Source organism: Rutilus rutilus (genome assembly GCF_951802725.1).
Source record: "Rutilus rutilus genome assembly, chromosome: 2".
NCBI classification, from domain to species: domain Eukaryota; kingdom Metazoa; phylum Chordata; class Actinopteri; order Cypriniformes; family Leuciscidae; genus Rutilus; species Rutilus rutilus.
The window spans coordinates 36989630-37004799 of NC_140210.1; the positions used below are offsets into that span (position 1 = coordinate 36989630).

The following is a 15170-nucleotide window of genomic DNA, read 5'->3' on the forward strand; positions in this document are numbered from 1 at the left end:
TCACCTGTAGTTGTGGTGGTTGGAGGTGCAGTTGAAGTTTCTGAAGTTGTAGAAATTGTAGTTGAAACAACAGTTGATGTTTCTGGACTAACATTTGTTGTTGTGGGTTCACCTGTAGTTGTGGTGGTTGGAGGTGCAGTTGAAGTTTCTGAAGCTGTAGAAATTGTAGTTGAAACAACAGTAAAGGTTTCTGGACTAACATTTGTTGTTGTGACAGCTTCAGTAGTTGTGGTTACAGGTGGCATTGTGGTCGGAGCTGTTGTTGTACTTTGTGCTTCAGAGGACGTTGGCGCTAATGTAGTAGTGGAAAGTTCAGTTAGGGTTGTGGATGCTATATTTGTTGTTGAAGATGCAGTTGTTGTTTCTGAAGTTGTAGGCATTGTTGTTGAAGCAAGTGTTGTAGTTTCTAAAGTTATAACTGTTGTTGAAGTTGGAGATTCAGATGAAGTTGGAGCTGATGTCGTAGTAGTGGGCAATGAAGTTGTGGTTGTTGAAGCTGTAGCTGTAGTTTCTGATGTTGTACTTTCTGAAGTTGTAGGCACCACTGTTGAAGTAAGATGTATCGTTTCAGTAGTCACTACTGTGGTTGTGGAATCTTGAGTTGTTGTGAGGCCAAGTGATGTTGTGGGTTCACCTGTAGTTGTGGTGGTTGGAGGTGCAGTTGAAGTTTCTGAAGTTGTAGAAATTGTAGTTGAAACAACAGTTGAGGTTTCTGGACTAACATTTGTTGTTGTGACAGCTTCAGTAGTTGTGGTTAGAGGTGGCATTGTGGTCGGAGCTGTTGTTGTACTTTGTGCTTCAGAGGACATTGGAGCTAATGTAGTAGTGGAAGGTTCAGTTAGGCTTGTTGATGCTATATTTGTTGTTTGAGATGCAGTTGTTGTTTCTGAAGTTGTAGGCATTGTTGTTGAAGCAAGTGTTGTAGTTTCTAAAGTTATAACTGTTGTTGAAGTTGGAGATTCAGATGAAGTTGGAGCTGATGTCGTAGTAGTGGGCAATGAAGTTGTGGTTGTTGAAGCTGTAGCTGTAGTTTCCGATGTTGTACTTTCTGAAGTTGTAGGCACCACTGTCGAAGTAAGATGTGTCGTTTCAGTAGTCACTACTGTGGTTGTGGAATCTTGAGTTGTTGTGAGGCCAAGTGATGTTGTGGGTTCACCTGTAGTTGTGGTGGTTGGAGGTGCAGTTGAAGTTTCTGAAGTTGTAGAAATTGTAGTTGAAACAACAGTTGAGGTTTCTGGACTAACATTTGTGGTTGTGACAGCTTCAGTAGTTGTGGTTACAGGTGGCATTGTGGTCGGAGTTGTTGTTGTACTGGGTGCTTCAGAGGACGTTGGAGCTAATGTAGTAGTGGAAGGTTCAGTTAGGGTTGTTGATGCTGTATTTGTTGTTTGAGTTACAGTTGTTGTTTCTGAAGTTGTAGGCATTGTTGTTGAAGCAAGTGTTGTAGTTTCTAAAGTTATAACTGTTGTGGAAGTTGGAGATTCAGATGAAGTTGGAGCTGATGTCGTAGTAGTGGGCAATGAAGTTGTGGTTGTTGAAGCTGTAGTTTCTGATGTTGTACTTTCTGAAGTTGTAGGCACCACTGTTGAAGTAAGAGGTGTTGTTTCTGTAGTCACTACTGTGGTTGTGGAATCTTGAGTTGTTGTGAGGCCAAGCAATGTTGTGGGTTCACCTGTAGTTGTGGTGGTTGGAGGTGCAGTTGAAGTTTCTGAAGTTGTAGAATTTGTAGTTGAAACAACAGTTGAGGTTTCTGGACTAACATTTGTTGTTGTGACAGCTTCAGTAGTTGTGGTGGTTGGAGGTGCAGTTGAAGTTTCTGAAGCTGTAGAAATTGTAGTTGAAACAACAGTAGAGGTTTCTGGACTAACATTTGTTGTTGTGACAGCTTCAGTAGTTGTGGTTACAGGTGGCATTGTGGTCGGAGCTGTTGTTGTACTTTGTGCTTCAGAGGACGTTGGCGCTAATGTAGTAGTGGAAAGTTCAGTTAGGGTTGTGGATGCTATATTTGTTGTTGAAGATGCAGTTGTTGTTTCTGAAGTTGTAGGCATTGTTGTTGAAGCAAGTGTTGTAGTTTCTAAAGTTATAACTGTTGTTGAAGTTGGAGATTCAGATGAAGTTGGAGCTGATGTCATAGTAGTGGGCAATGAAGTTGTGGTTGTTGAAGCTGTAGCTGTAGTTTCTGATGTTGTACTTTCTGAAGTTGTAGGCACCACTGTTGAAGTAAGATGTATCGTTTCAGTAGTCACTACTGTGGTTGTGGAATCTTGAGTTGTTGTGAGGCCAAGTGATGTTGTGGGTTCACCTGTAGTTGTGGTGGTTGGAGGTGCAGTTGAAGTTTCTGAAGTTGTAGAAATTGTAGTTGAAACAACAGTTGAGGTTTCTGGACTAACATTTGTTGTTGTGACAGCTTCAGTAGTTGTGGTTAGAGGTGGCATTGTGGTCGGAGCTGTTGTTGTACTTTGTGCTTCAGAGGACATTGGAGCTAATGTAGTAGTGGAAGGTTCAGTTAGGCTTGTTGATGCTATATTTGTTGTTTGAGATGCAGTTGTTGTTTCTGAAGTTGTAGGCATTGTTGTTGAAGCAAGTGTTGTAGTTTCTAAAGTTATAACTGTTGTTGAAGTTGGAGATTCAGATGAAGTTGGAGCTGATGTCGTAGTAGTGGGCAATGAAGTTGTGGTTGTTGAAGCTGTAGCTGTAGTTTCCGATGTTGTACTTTCTGAAGTTGTAGGCACCACTGTCGAAGTAAGATGTGTCGTTTCAGTAGTCACTACTGTGGTTGTGGAATCTTGAGTTGTTGTGAGGCCAAATGATGTTGTGGGTTCACCTGTAGTTGTGGTGGTTGGAGGTGCAGTTGAAGTTTCTGAAGTTGTAGAAATTGTAGTTGAAACAACAGTTGCGGTTTCTGGACTAACATTTGTGGTTGTGACAGCTTCAGTAGTTGTGGTTACAGGTGGCATTGTGGTCGGAGTTGTTGTTGTACTGGGTGCTTCAGAGGACGTTGGAGCTAATGTAGTAGTGGAAGGTTCAGTTAGGGTTGTTGATGCTGTATTTGTTGTTTGAGTTACAGTTGTTGTTTCTGAAGTTGTAGGCATTGTTGTTGAAGCAAGTGTTGTAGTTTCTAAAGTTATAACTGTTGTGGAAGTTGGAGATTCAGATGAAGTTGGAGCTGATGTCGTAGTAGTGGGCAATGAAGTTGTGGTTGTTGAAGCTGTAGTTTCTGATGTTGTACTTTCTGAAGTTGTAGGCACCACTGTTGAAGTAAGAGGTGTTGTTTCTGTAGTCACTACTGTGGTTGTGGAATCTTGAGTTGTTGTGAGGCCAAGCAATGTTGTGGGTTCACCTGTAGTTGTGGTGGTTGGAGGTGCAGTTGAAGTTTCTGAAGTTGTAGAAATTGTAGTTGAAACAACAGTTGAGGTTTCTGGACTAACATTTGTTGTTGTGACAGCTTCAGTAGTTGTGGTGGTTGGAGGTGCAGTTGAAGTTTCTGAAGCTGTAGAAATTGTAGTTGAAACAACAGTAGAGGTTTCTGGACTAACATTTGTTGTTGTGACAGCTTCAGTAGTTGTGGTTACAGGTGGCATTGTGGTCGGAGCTGTTGTTGTACTTTGTGCTTCAGAGGACGTTGGCGCTAATGTAGTAGTGGAAAGTTCAGTTAGGGTTGTGGATGCTGTATTTGTTGTTGAAGATGCAGTTGTTGTTTCTGAAGTTGTAGGCATTGTTGTTGAAGCAAGTGTTGTAGTTTCTAAAGTTATAACTTTTGTTGAAGTTGGAGATTCAGATGAAGTTGGAGCTGATGTCGTAGTAGTGGGCAATGAAGTTGTGGTTGTTGAAGCTGTAGCTGTAGTTTCCGATGTTGTACTTTCTGAAGTTGTAGGCACCACTGTCGAAGTAAGATGTGTCGTTTCAGTAGTCACTACTGTGGTTGTGGAATCTTGAGTTGTTGTGAGGCCAAGTGATGTTGTGGGTTCACCTGTAGTTGTGGTGGTTGGAGGTGCAGTTGAAGTTTCTGAAGTTTTAGAAATTGTAGTTGAAACAACAGTTGAGGTTTCTGGACTAACATTTGTGGTTGTGACAGCTTCAGTAGTTGTGGTTACAGGTGGCATTGTGGTCGGAGTTGTTGTTGTACTGGGTGCTTCAGAGGACGTTGGAGCTAATGTAGTAGTGGAAGGTTCAGTTAGGGTTGTTGATGCTGTATTTGTTGTTTGAGTTACAGTTGTTGTTTCTGAAGTTGTAGGCATTGTTGTTGAAGCAAGTGTTGTAGTTTCTAAAGTTATAACTGTTGTGGAAGTTGGAGATTCAGATGAAGTTGGAGCTGATGTCGTAGTAGTGGGCAATGAAGTTGTGGTTGTTGAAGCTGTAGTTTCTGATGTTGTACTTTCTGAAGTTGTAGGCACCACTGTTGAAGTAAGAGGTGTTGTTTCTGTAGTCACTACTGTGGTTGTGGAATCTTGAGTTGTTGTGAGGCCAAGCAATGTTGTGGGTTCACCTGTAGTTGTGGTGGTTGGAGGTGCAGTTGAAGTTTCTGAAGTTGTAGAAATTGTAGTTGAAACAACAGTTGAGGTTTCTGGACTAACATTTGTTGTTGTGGGTTCACCTGTAGTTGTGGTGGTTGGAGGTGCAGTTGAAGTTTCTGAAGTTGTAGAAATTGTAGTTGAAACAACAGTTGAGGTTTCTGGACTAACATTTGTTGTTGTGAAAGCTTCAGTAGTTGTGGTTACAAGTGGCATTGTGGTCGGAGCTGTTGTTGTACTTTGTGCTTCAGAGGACGTTTGAGATAATGTAGTAGTGGAAGGTTCAGTTAGGGTTGTTGATGCTATATTTGTTGTTTGAGATGCAGTTGTTGTTTGTAAAGTTGTAGGCATTGTTGTTGAAGCAAGTGTTGTAGTTTCTAAAGTTATAACTGTTGTTGAAGTTGGAGATTGAGATGAAGTTGGAGCTGATGTCGTAGTAGTGGGCAATGAAGTTGTGGTTGTTGAAGCTGTAGTTTCTGATGTTGTACTTTCTGAAGTTGTAGGCACCACTGTTGAAGTAAGAGGTGTTGTTTCTGTAGTCACTACTGTGGTTGTGGAATCTTGAGTTGTTGTGAGGACAAGCAATGTTGTGGGTTCACCTGTAGTTGTGGTGGTTGGAGGTGCAGTTGAAGTTTCTGAAGTTGTAGAAATTGTAGTTGAAACAATAGTTGATGTTTCTGGACTAACATTTGTTGTTGTGGGTTCACCTGTAGTTGTGGTGGTTGGAGGTGCAGTTGACGTTTCTGAAGTTGTAGAAATTGTAGTTGAAACAATAGTTGATGTTTCTGGACTAACATTTGTTGTTGTGACAGCTTCAGTAGTTGTGGTTACAGGTGGCATTGTGGTCGGAGCTGTTGTTGTACTTTGTGCTTCAGAGGACGTTGGAGTTAATGTAGTAGTGGAAGGTTCAGTTAGGCTTGTTGATGCTATATTTGTTGTTTGAGATGCAGTTGTTGTTTCTGAAGTTGTAGGCATTGTTGTTGAAGCAAGTGTTGTAGTTTCTAAAGTTATAACTGTTGTTGAAGTTGGAGATTCAGATGAAGTTGGAGCTGATGTCGTAGTAGTGGGCAATGAAGTTGTGGTTGTTGTAGCTGTAGTTTCTGATGTTGTACTTTCTGAAGTTGTAGGCACTACTGTTGAAGTAAGATGTGTCGTTTCTGTAGTCACTACTGTGGTTGTGGGATCTTGAGTTGTTGTGAGGCCAAGTGATGTTGTGGGATCAGCTGTAGTTGTGGTGGTTGAAGGTGCAGTTGAAGTTTCTGAAGTTGTAGAAATTGTGGTTGAAACAACAGTTAAGGTTTCTGGACTAACATTTGTGGTTGTGACAGCTTCAGTAGTTGTGGTTACAGGTGGCATTGTGGTCGGAGCTGTTGTTGTACTTTGTGCTTCAGAGGACGTTGGAGTTAATGTAGTAGTGGAAGGTTCAGTTAGGCTTGTTGATGCTATATTTGTTGTTTGAGATGCAGTTGTTGTTTCTGAAGTTGTAGGCATTGTTGTTGAAGCAAGTGTTGTAGTTTCTAAAGTTATAACTGTTGTTGAAGTTGGAGATTCAGATGAAGTTGGAGCTGATGTCGTAGTAGTGGGCAATGAAGTTGTGGTTGTTGAAGCTGTATCTGTAGTTTCTGATGTTGTACTTTCTGAAGTTGTAGGCACCACTGTCGAAGTAAGATGTGTCGTTTCAGTAGTCACTACTGTGGTTGTGGGATCTTGAGTTGTTGTGAGGCCAAGTGATGTTGTGGGTTCACCTGTAGTTGTGGTGGTTGGAGGTGCAGTTGACGTTTCTGAAGTTGTAGAAATTGTAGTTGAAACAACAGTTGAGGTTTCTGGACTAACATTTGTTGTTGTGACAGCTTCAGTAGTTGTGGTTACAGGTGGCATTGTGGTCAGAGCTGTTGTTGTACTGGGTGCTTCAGAGGACGTTGGAGCTAATGTAGTAGTGGAAGGTTCAGTTAGGGTTGTTGATGCTGTATTTGTTGTTTGAGTTGCAGTTGTTGTTTCTGAAGTTGTAGGCATTGTTGTCGAAGCATGTGTTGTAGTTTCTAAAGTTCTAACTGTTGTTGAAGTGGATGCTGTATATGTTATTTCAGTTGCAGTTGTTGCAGAGTCAAATGAAGTTGGAGGTGATGTTGTAGTAGTGGTTTCTGCAGTTGCTGAAGCCCTGATTTAAAACAAAATGATATTATTTTATATTATATTGTATATAAAACAATAAAATATATATGATATATCTATATATTTCATGTATAAAATTATATGTAGTTATAATTTAGAGAACGTCTCGGGTTACGACTGTAACCCTTGTTCTGGGTTGCAATGGCAGCCACGTACACCTTGAGTGTGGATGAGGTAAGACCAACCGAGAAGCGATCTTGGAGGAGCTCCAGCACTGAAGCCAACCGGGCAGTTAACTGGGCCCACCTCACGCTCTCTACACCAAGTGGAAACACATTCCACTTTAGGCCGTACAATCTCCTCGTGGAAGGAGCTCTGGAACTGAGTATGGTCTCAACCACTCCAACCGACAGGCCAGCCTCTAGGTACTGAGCCCCCCAGGGGCCAGGCCCAAAGTTTCCACAGGTCTGGTCGAGGGTGAATATTGAGCCCCCGGCCTGTGGAAGCAGGTTCCTCCTCAGAGGGATCTGCCAAGGATGGCCTGCCAGGAGTGCTATGATGACGGACCCTCTTCAGAACTCCCGGGAGCAGAGTGAAAAGCGTACAGGTGTAGCCTCGGCCACGTCTGTACCATGGCATTCAACCCCAATGGGGCAATGAGAGAAAACCACAGTGGACAGTGGAACGTGTCGAGATGCGAACAAATCCACTTCCACTGGGCCGAACCTCTCGCATATCGACTTCACCACCTCTGTGTGAAGTCTCCATTCCCTGGGCCTCAGCCCCAGCCTCAACAGGATGTCTGCTCTCTGATTCTGGTCTCCTGGGACGTGCATTGCTCTGAGATATAACAGTTTCCCCTGGGACCACAGGAGGATCTGATGCGCCAATCTGGATAAAGGTCGCGAATTCAGACCCCCCTGATGAATCAAGTAGGAGACCACCAACACATTGTCTGCGTGGTGACCCCTGAGGTCTGGAAGGAAGCTCCTCAGAGGCCTGCCAGCCCGTGAGGAAGGCGTCTGTGGAAGCGGCTTTCCGGCGGCATAACGCTCCCAGCACGAGGCCTTGGGACAGAAACCAAGCTTTTTCGCACAAAGATTCTACACATGTGCAGCAGGCCGAATGGAATGATGTTGGACGCTGCTGCCATGAACCCTAGCACTCTTTGAAAGAGTTTTACAGTGATGGCTTGGCCTAGCTTTTATCCTGAACAGGAGACAATTGTACCCGCATAGTGACCAAGTCCCACACCACTCCCAGGAACGTGGTTCTCTGGGCTGGTGCCAACACGCTCTTTTCGTGTTGAGTCTCAACCCCAAGCTCTGGATGTGGGCAAGGACGACATATCGATGCCGAACTGCCAGCTCTTGTGACTGGGCCATAATAAGCTAGTCGTCGATATAATTTAGCACCCTGATACCCTGAAACCTCAGCGGAGCTAGAGCTGCATCCATGCATTTGGTAAACGTGCAAGGGGAGAGAGCTAGGCCGAACGGAAGAACCCAATATAGGAACGCTTCGCCCCCGAAAGCGAACCTCAGGAACGTCCTGTGAGATGGAAGGATGGATATGTGGAAGTATGCGTGCGTCCCTTAGATTTATCATGACAAACCAATCCTCAGATTTGATCTGACTCACGATGATGGGAATAGTGAGCATCTTGAACCTGAATCTCCTCAAAGACCGATTCAAATGCCTTAGATCTAAAATTGGCGCAACCCCCCATCCGTCCTGGGAACTATGAAGTAGCAGCTGTAGAACCCAGACTCCCTGTCCGGTAGAGGAACATGCTCTATGGCCTCCTTTACCAGCAGGGAGTTTACTTCCTGTTCCAATACCTGACCCTGCACTGGGTAAACTGCAGTTCACACCAACCCGCTGAATTTCGGTGGGCGGAATCTGCAGCCTGTAACCCTTCTCTATTGTGCGCAGGATCCAAGGAGAAATATTTGGCAGGTCTTGCCATGCTTTGAAATATTCTACTAAGGGAACCAGCCTTTCGGGTATTATTCGAGATTCGTTCTCGATCCCCTGAAGCGGCTCTCCGGCAGGGTTTTGTCAAAACGATTCTCAATGAGCGGACGTGAGCGTTGCCTGGCCGCAAGCCTGTGGGGCAGACAGAGCAGCGTGTATTCGCTGGAAACTGTGTCCTGATGTGCACTTGATGGGGGGATGCAGACATCAGTTTCCTGAGGGCTCCCCAGAAGGGAGGCTCTTTCGGTTTCGTTCTTGACACCGTGAAGCGGAGGACCGGCAGGGAATAATCGAAAACAGTTTCCGATGTGCGGACGTGGACACTGCAGCTTGCATTCGCTGAAAACCAATGTGTCCGGAAGCACACTTGACACTGGATACGAACATAGATTTTCTGAGGGTTTTGCGGAGGAGCGATTCTCGCTCGTCCCTCCACTGGGGGACAGCCCTGCTATTTTTGTCTTGTATTCGATACCCTGGAGAGGAGGACCGGCAGGGATTTTCGATGTGCGGGCGGAACATGTGCTACGCGTTGCCTCGGCACGCGTGAGATTCGAGTCGTTCACAATATATTTGGCTTTCAGCTCTTGAGAAGAAAGTCAACAGGCACGAGGCTGAAACACCTGAAAACGCACGGCTGTGCGCGTCGAGATATTTCTTAAAGAACTCAGCCAGCACCCTCAGGAGCTGACTGTGCATGCCTCGCACCCACACAGAATCTTTACTGCAGAGTAGACCCGTAATCTATGCGCTGCCTCGGCAACCGCGAGATCCGAGCCACTAGATTCTATATTGCAATGCAGACCTTTATTTGAAGTTCTTATGGGACAAACAACAACAAATAGGACAGTTGACACAGAGCGCTTGCTGAAGAGCAAAAAGCTAACTCTGTTGTGTGCCGGCGTCCCTTTGTTGCTTCCGTGTGTGCCGTCACGTTATGTCATGACGCAGCACCAATCAGGATTGAATTAGTTTCATTCATACTTCAGATGCATTACGCTAAGGGCCTTCCCCAAAGTGTTGTCATCGATGCAGTTCGAGTTCCCTCGAAAGAGAACAAATTGTTTTATTACATTAATTATTATTACCTTTATTATTAGAAAGTCTATGGCTACAAGAACATTTCCAAAACACTAAAAGATCATATAGACACTGCTGGCAGCCTTATTCATTGGTTTAATATTTGTTGTACCGAAAACCTTTGATGGTGTTGAAGAAAAAACTAATTATCATTGTGTGTGTGTGTGTGTGTGTGTGCGTGTGTGTGTGTGTGTGTTAATTAATTATAATTCCACTTACTCAGCTCCATGAATTGCACACCACAGGCACACTGTAAAGAGAAACAGTGTTATATCATTTTTTATTCCAAAACAATCTGTAGAATACATATATTATAAAGAGATCATTTTAAGTACTTACATAGGGTGAATACAATTTTCCTAGTGCCATCCTGCTTGGAAAGAAAAAAAATTCTAAAAGAAAAAAAAAATCAGTTATTTGAATTGTTCTACAAAAATCAACCTTATCCTACAGTAAAATACTGGAATATCTACAAATAAGTATTCCTCCTGATCAGGATAGAAAAGAGGATGCCGTTAAAGCAGGTAAAGAGCCTAGGACAGTGATTTTAATGTAGTTTTCTCTTGTTTTCAATAAAAATGTGCATGAATTGTGACCTTTTTGTGAAATGTGTTTAATGAAATCAAAAGTGCCAAAGTTCTAATGTAGGCTACACAACATAATTGTTTCCATCCACTATTAAAATATAAGCACATTAAGCACAAAAAGCATATTATAAATTGCTAGGCCCCATCTGACCCTTATTGCATCCTCTGGACAAACATGGTACATTTATATCTGCTTTTCAGTCTGAGCACTGTGCAATGGCTACTCATGACTAACTATAGACTTGAGGAGATTTGAACAGCATACATTGACCATAATAGTTTTGGCTGGTACACAATGGAGAATTGTAAATATTCAAATAATTAAATAATTTATGTATATTATAGGCTACTGGCTAGAAGAGTGAACACGACTAAAGAGAGCCATCTCTAGGAGGTCTGCCCGCATGCCTCAACCTATCTCGTAAAGTAGCGTTATAATAACCTTAATTTAATTGCAATAATTATTGATATGTAAAGCTTGGGACTGTTAATTAGTTAGCGTTAATTCCAACGAATCTAATGTTAGCTTTTTATTCCAAATACAACTTGTATTAACACCAACATTACTATTTTGCCAACAAATACAACTTTAGTTGAGCTCTAATAGCCTAGGCTATATTATACTGTCAGAACGTAATTAAACAGTTTGCTTTTACACACACAAGATGTTCTATCTATATGCAATTTCATAATGACAGGGTTTGAAATCAACACCCCACAAATGCGGGTAAAAATTGTGGATCCAGTGAAGGGTAACAATGTCAAATCACTAGGCAATTTGGTGGGTTATGTTTCACAAATTATGTTCACTCAATTTGCTGGTGAAGTTTATGTAATCTGCTCAGATTTAGCGCACATTCTCAGCTCATGAGCAGTGTTGGGGTTAATGCTAACACATTACAACTTGACTTGAGTTACGTAATCAGATTACTTTTTTCAAGTAACTTAGTTGCATTACTTTTAAATTTACAACAAAATATCAGAGTTATTTTTTTCAAATAAGTAACGCAAGTTACTCCTCTCCTGTCCCCATGTTGAGAAGAATTGGGAGTAAGTGTTGTGTGTAAACATGATTGTTGTTGTAGTTCTAAACTAAATGTGAACATGCATTTACTAATAATCTCACTTGCACAAAAAAAGAAGTACTCAAAATGAATCAAATCAGTGAAATGCAAAATCGGAAAACTATGCAAACCTCCAATAATTAAAAATGTTAAATAAAACAAATATTTGTATGCATTTAATCTCACTTTATTGACCAATGTAGCCTACTTGCAGCTGAAAGGAGGATTAGCGCAGACCCAATAAACATAATAATATAGACTAACTATAATAACCCCAGTGTAAAAAGGACAGAACCACCTAGCATATGCGTAATTTGCGGGTGGGACATTTGCTAAGGTCGATATTGTCCACAACACTTTTGAAACATCTCGCGGCACGAATGTAACAATACAAATAAATAAAATATCTCCAGTTAACTAGCAGAGCATTCATTTCGTTCGTTTGTTAAATAAGAGGCGATGAGCGCTTAAATGTGTTGTTTTTTAAATCAAGTGATCAAAGTGCTCGTTGCCGCTGCGATCAGTGGCGCGGATACTGTGTTCTCCTGTGGCTCGCGCACAGTCTTCACTCGGACGCGCGCTTCAATCCGTTGTGGAGACTCTATTCGTTCCGGTGAAATTACAAAACAAAATGTAGGCTACATAAACGAGTCCCTGCCTGATATACAACCACTGATAAACATAATCGGTTTTGATGAGAAGAAAAAGAACCTCTGACAACGCTTGGCAAAAGTTCCGCCACTGGACCATTTAAAAAACAAGTTTATAAATAGTCGGATCTATGTATTTCTTCACGTGAAAATTCTCGCCATTAACAACATGTAGGCTATTAGTCCTCATTAAACGACAAATTAAACCCAATGTAAGCTACTATTTAAATCGATTGCTGGACATCGTAATGTTATTGTAGGCTACATAGCCTACATCTGATTTATGATTTATGATTTTGTAAGCAACGCTAACTTTATTTTGTTTAGTTGTCTAATGTTTTGTTTTCAGAATCGTGGGAGAACCATGATCTGTAGCCTATAATATATATTTGACATCTAACTTATTATATTATCACTGTTTCTTATATTAAAATTGATGTAGCCCAGGATTTGGGACAATAATAATGCATTATAATCCAGGATTCTGAAATATTTTCTTACTCTTAAGACGTGGCGTTTCGCATCCAGTGTGCGAAGTTCTGTTTAACAAATGTAGGCTCTACTTTGCAGGTTTTTAATTGTTAGGCTATTTTTTATTTAGCTAGCAGTAAGTCACAACAGGTTGGGGTTGAAAGAGATCACAAAACAGATTAAGACTTTTAAGATCAATTATTAGTGGATTTAGTATTTAGTTTGATAAGGAGAATCAGTGAAAAATAATGACAATTCTGCGCCATCCAGTCTTTATGCTGCATATGTCAATAGTTTAAATTATGACAATAATACATTGTTTAAATATATTTAATTCAAAATATTTTCTCTTATAGAGACTTTGGTTTAGTTTACCCCTAAATGTTAAGTAATGCATAACTATCCTAATGTATTAAAATGTAGGCTAAGGCTGCTGTTATTCATAGTCTACATGAATCCTCCAGCCGTAGTTAAGGATATCTCTTCATTGGTTCATGATTTGTTCATGTCTTGACTCTTCACTAATCATGAGTTCATGTTGAAGTAGGCTAGTATTAGTTCAGGTATTATTACATTATTTATGTACATTTATTGTAAAGTGTTACCATATTGGGTATGGTAGTTTTTTTTTGTTTTTTTTTTTTTAAACAGACGTTTTCTTTTTTTCTTTATCTCTAACGAATATACTAAATTAGAACACAGATAGATAAAATTAGATAAAATTCATTGTTTGACATGTTCATTTATCAGTTATTTTTTCAAATTAATCAATTCTTCATTTGTCCAGTGTCCTACCGTCTTCCTTCCTTCAAAGTCATAACCATGAAAAAAATCAAACAATATTCCTGTCGATAGTCCTTGCGATGCTCTATGCGATGCGTTTCAGTTCAAAGTTTAAAGACTGACAAGAAAAAAATTGGGACAGAGTATTTCAAAGGTAGGCTATAGGCTATGACGTCTAAGGTGTGGTATTGGGTAACAGGTGCAATTAGGTGATGAATCTGCAGTGCACAATAGCATCACAATTTCGATATAACTCCACAATAAAGGGTGTAGCAAGTAGCTAGGCCTACAATATAGCCTACGTTAAAAACATTTCTTTACGTCGAGACCCAGACAATTTGAGATAGCCTGCATTTACTGACAAAGATGACAGACCATTTATTGCTACTATGAATGACCAGGTATCTTAAGTTAGGCTAAATTTTGTGAACATTTGAAGTGAACTACAAAGGGGGCTTGGGGGGATAAAAAAATATATATAGCCTATAGCCTAGGCCTAGTTCATATTTTCTCATTTTACCTGTCTTATCTTATCATTTAGTATAGGCTATAGAATGAGTAACGCTGTCTGTTGTTAGGATGACAAAAAGTTTTAAAAGTTATATTTTTAGGCAGATACATTTTTTAGTCTGTAGCCCACCTTAGCGATCTAACAGCGCTCGAATGTAGGCTAATGATGCCTTCACGTGCTATCGGAACTTTTCCTAATTAAAAAAATAGGACATGAACGCCCACTCAAGTCAAAATTTGAATGCTATATCTCATAATCACGACTTGGGGGAAGCAGTAAAGTAGGAAATGTCCGATAGCACGTGAAGGCAGCATTAGTAGGCTAGCTAGGCCTAGACTACTGTTTTAAGATATAAATGTTCAGCGACCGACAATAATAGACTAGCCTATCATCTAGTGATGCAAATAGGCTACTCATGTTTTTAAATGAAATTATGTAATAATGTATAAAGTGTCACAATTGGTTGAGGCAAAGATAAAATAAAGAGGCTGGATCTATTTGCAAATATATGGCTGACGCGAAATTGATGTTCCGAAGCTTTTCGAGATCCCGAAGCGCAGATGTTTCGAAACACTGATCCGAAGCGTGATTCAAAACACCCATGTCACGTGATACGGCTAAATTTAGCTTCGGAGTGTTTCACAAGTGTTTCGACAAGTGGCATGGTCCGCCGAATCAGCGTTTGATTGACAGGGGCGGGTATGGAAGTAAAATAATGTCAAATGTTTTCGAAATAAAAAAAACAGGCATTGTATAACGGAGGCCAGCTAGTAGCGGCTGTTGCCGTCAGCCTCCTTACTAGAGCGCCTGACTCTCATGCCAGAGACCCGGGTTCGAGACCCACACGGAGCGGGGTGTGAGAGGGGTTACAATTGCATTAACCATGCTTGCATTAAAGTGATAGACTAGCATAAAGTTGGCTTGACGTTGGACATTCATACATTTAGGGACCGTCTCTAAAGTGTATACTAACTTCGATAGCATTTGAATAGAACGACTTACAGTCATAAAACCAACTGTAAGTGTTCATGTAGTGTCAGGCATAATGCGCACCCTTTGGATTTTTGATATTTATTAAAATAAATGTAAGTTTGCTATATAAGTTAGAAACGTGTATGCCAATGTTTTATGCAACTTTAGAGACGGTCCCTAAATGTGCGAATGTCCAATGTCAAGCCAATTTTACATTTAGTCATTTAGCAGACGCTTTTATACAAAGCGATTTACAGTTAAACTAACAATAGGAGGACAACAATATGCAAGTGCTATGACTCTTCCCAGTTTAAGCTATACACGTAGGCATAGCCTACTATACTATAGAGAGAGAGAGAGAGAGAGAGAATAGAAGAGAATAGAAGAGAAAAGAAAGTGTTAGTATTAATTGATCAAGTGTTGATTTTATGCCAGTAGCCTATATCACGAAA

The 15170-nt window shown here is 41.0% G+C and overlaps 1 long non-coding RNA gene across 1 annotated transcript; it reads right to left on the reverse strand.

The window, feature by feature from the left end:
• Positions 1-2946: 2946 nt before the first annotated feature.
• On the reverse strand, positions 2947-13355 carry LOC311280491. Its single transcript, XR_014625687.1, has 4 exons — positions 13248-13355; positions 10020-10072; positions 9900-9930; positions 2947-6669 (listed from the first exon to the last, which is right to left on the reverse strand). It is a non-coding gene; the product is annotated as an uncharacterized lncRNA (long non-coding RNA).
• Positions 13356-15170: the final 1815 nt, after the last annotated feature.